Here is a 4,256-nt window from a genome sequence, read left to right as displayed (position 1 = left end):
AGCCTGCTGTGTACCGCTGCTGGCAGGGAAGGTCACGTGGCAAACCATGGAAATGATGACCGTCCATCAGTGCCGGCGCTGTGGTGGGGCATTCGAGGGCCGTGCCCCCCCTAGCGGTCATTGATGCCCCTCCTACAGGCCATGGCGTGGCCCAAAAAAAAAAAATCCCTTTTAGTTATTATTTTAATATTAAATGTTCAAACTGTAACTTAAAGTAAATAAAATAAAAATAATGGGGAAAATGCATAATTTTGGTTGCTCATGGCACGTTACTAGGCTTCGTCATGGTGAATGCTTATTGGTCGCCGAGTAAACTTGTTACATTTGATTTGCAGCGCGCGCGCAAAATCCATTTCAAGTTGAAGAACAGTTTGTCCGTCTATATTATAGACAGTTGTTAGCAGCTAATTAAAAAAAAACAAAAAAAAAAACAGGTGAATTGTTGATGAATGTTTGTGGGTTCTAACTGCATTTGTGTTTTATACTTGGCTGTCTGTAAAGATATACGGGCTTATGTCATTTCTGCTTGGTGCGTGCATAAACTGTTGGGAGGTGTGTAACCCAGGTTAAAACCAAGTATTAGCATAAAGTAATAGCAGAAAATACATTTATTTTTGTCCTTTATTTATTTTGTTTAGAAAATGAGTCCTTTAGAGTATTTAAAGTCCTTGAAACCCTAAGAAAAAAAACGGTGTTTAGAGAAATTATTTTATTTGTTGAAGCACACTTTGTATTTTCTGTATTTTTATTTTTTTTCCATTTCCTGTATTTTCTTTTCTTTTATCTATTTCTCAAGTTCTACAGAATTTGCATTCTACGCAAATCAAAAACTACAAAATCAGTTAAACCTTATACCCTGTGTGAGTGGCTCATTATTGTTGTGACATCCTTATTCTCTGCAGGCGAATTTTAGTCTTCTGTTGGTCCATACGCAGACATTTGTGTGATGATGTCCAACTCGTTTTATTAAGAAAAAAAGCCTTAAGTTTTCAGAAACATCTATACGAAAACACTTTGTCTGATGAGGACATTTTTTTTTTGCCGGTTATTCAAAGCTTCAAACTGATTCAGTGTTTTATTTTTGTCGTCGTAATTTGTAAATTATTTAAGTAGTATAAAAAATATATAGCTATTCATTGTAGGCCAATTTTATGTTTTTTATTTAGCCTATATTATATTTATATTATTATTTTCTGTCCTGTTCTGTTGTTTAGGCTATCTGTTCTGGGCCGGGTTTCCCTCGATGTAGCCTAGCATATCTTAGCTCTTAAAAGCGCTCTCTACGTGCAAGGTTATAAACGTTAGCCGCAATTCCTCGCGCGTTTCCCAAAAATGTAGGCTACTGAACTCATAGAACGCGAGAATGAGAGTCGCTGTCCATTCGCTGACGTGCTGAACTAGGCTATACTAACCTTATATTGAATCGTATTCTGTACGTTTAACCTAACAATCGTCATCTGTTGTGTATTAGGAATCAAGACAGGTATTAAAAAAAAAAAAAAAAAAAAAAAAAAAAAAAAAAAAATTATATAATTAAAAATTATATAGATAGATCATTGGAGCTAACATTATAGGGTAGAATGTCATTCTATATAGATCATTGGAACCGTATCCGGTCGGCAAAACAGCAAATTTCAGCGCTGTCTTCTGTTCCTCTTTTAGATAAAACCCCAAGTCTAAAGGCCCGTTTACACCAAGGATGATAACTATAAAGATAACGATAAAGATATAGTTCTAAAAATCGTTTTCAGTATTAAAGAACAGCAGCGTCCACACCACAACTATAACGATAAAGACAAAGAAAAACGATATCGTTGGAATCACTTTCAAAACTTTTTTTTTTTTCAGCTGATGAACGATAAAAAAATTGACAGCCAATCAGAATCCATCCTGTTGTAACGCGCTCGAGAATTTAAAGCGCCAGACGAGCGTGCGCTTAGAATAAACAGAAGATATCGTTCGCTGGTGTGGACGCTAATATCGTTATCTTTATAGTCATCGTTCTTTGTGTGAACGGGCCTTAAATCTTTCATTGTCATTCTATATAGATCTTTGAGATTTAGGTCTGGATTTCCATGCTACTATGATGTTGCCAATGCGTCAAAAAAATATTTATCAAACGACAGTGCCCCCCCGCCGATGATCCAATGCCCCTCCAGTAGATCTGCTCTGACGCCGACTCTGCCGTCCATAGGTATCTACTGAGCGAGCGTATCTACACCTCTGTCTAAAGAATGTCATACAAACTTGATGCAAAATGTCTAAACACTTTGGTGTGGTTTGTGTTGAGCCTTAAAGGGATAGTTCACCCAAAAAACTGAAATGCCATGTGAGGTTTTTAAGGGGCTCTTCCATGTTCAAATTTAAAACCCAATCAACTTTCAAGTAATATTAAAGATATGGAACAGACAGGCAGAAAGACATACAGACAGATAGCCAGACAAATGTCTGTTGTCAACAAATCGAAAGAGATAATAGTGCAATTGTGCCCTCTGTTGGTGATTGCGTGATAATAATGGGTTTGAACTGGAGAAGGCCTACATGTTTGATGGTATGGAGTGACACATTGGGGTTATTTTTTATTGGTTTATAATACAATCATGGTGTTGTGGTGTAACGTTTTATATTAAAAGCCTGCTTAATTCCTTTAATCATCGATTAAATAAGAGATCGTTTTTAAAAGTGGTTTTATTTAAATTTTGAGCATATATGTTACATTAGGTCTACCAATTTAAAAGCTCGACTATAGTGATGTTTTAACATTTCACTATCAGTGATGTAGGCTAGAGTAATTTACTGAATGCCCCACTCAGCAATAGATTGTAAGACGTCATATCTTCAAATGAAGGGTTGCCAGACGAAAATCCAAAAGGAGTTGGTTTTAATGATCATAAGGGCGAAGAACAAACCCATACATAACTTACAATGATACTTTAAACTACATTACTTTAACAACAGAACTAAACAAAAAGGATTTATAAACACAAAGGAAGTAATCAGGAGAACAGAAACAGGTGGGGAGTAATCAATTAACTAAACAAGAAAAGGAAAATGACCAAATAAGGAAAACTCAAAAGAAACAGGATAATAGGAGTCCATGACTGTAACATTACTCCCCCCTCCCGGAAGGCTCGTCCCGAGCCGTAACACCAGGGAGGGGGGGTGGGTGCCCTGGCGGTTGGTGCAGGACAGGAACAGGGTGGAGTTGAGGAGGACCTCCAGGCCGGATCTGGAGACTCGGGGGCCCATGGCGGATCTGGAGACTTGGGAGGCCATGGAGGAGCTGCCTCTGAGGCCGCGGCTCCAACCCCTGCCTCGGCCTCTATGGCTGGATCTCTAAAATACTTGGGAAAACTTGCAGGGTTGGATTTGGGACCTGGAGCTGACACTGGAGCGAGCTCTGGGGCTGGAGCCGTCACTGGAGCGAGCTGGGGTTCAGGGGCCCTGCCTGGGCTTGACTGGGGATCGGGAGCCCTTCCTGGGCTTGACTGGGGATCGGGAGCCCCTCCTGGGCTTGACTGGGGATCGGGAGTCCCTCCTGGGCTTGACTGGGGATCGGGGATGCTCAGGAGATGGGGAAGGGATGGACAGGACAGAAAAGCTAGTTCATGCATTCATGACCTCTAGACTGGTCTATTGTAATGCACTTCTAGGTGGTTGTCCTGCATCTTCAGTAAACAAGCTACAGGTAGTCCAAAATGCAGCGGCTAGAGTCCTTACCAGGTCAAGAAAATATGATCATATTACCCCAATTTTACAGTCTCTGCACTGGCTACCAATTAAGTTTTGTATCAGTTACAAAATATTATTACTTTACTAAATGGCCCTTTATGGTTTAGCTCCTGCGTACCTAACTAGTCTTCTACCACAATACAACCCATCACGCTTCCAAGGTCACAAAACTCTGGACTTTTGGTAGTACCTAGGATAGCAAAGTCCACTAAAGGATGTAGAGCTTTTTCACATTTGGCTCCCAAACTCTGGAATAGCATTCCTGATAATGTTCGGCATTCAGACACACTCTCTCTGTTTAAATCTAGATCAAAAACACATCTCTTTGGCCAGGCATTCAAATAATGCATCTCATAATCTCGGACTGCAGTTATATCTGATCAAATGCGCATTATTATTCCTTAGCTTGGGTTAAACAAATTCATTTTACTTGGTTGGAACAGCAGCTACACTAATTGTTTCTTTGTTTCTGACATCCCGTTGTAACAAGGATTTACACAAGCTCCAGTCTGGATCCAGAACAC

Source organism: Cyprinus carpio, chromosome B7 (genome assembly GCF_018340385.1).
Source record: "Cyprinus carpio isolate SPL01 chromosome B7, ASM1834038v1, whole genome shotgun sequence".
Lineage (NCBI taxonomy): Eukaryota > Metazoa > Chordata > Actinopteri > Cypriniformes > Cyprinidae > Cyprinus > Cyprinus carpio.
This window is presented reverse-complemented; position numbering follows the sequence as displayed.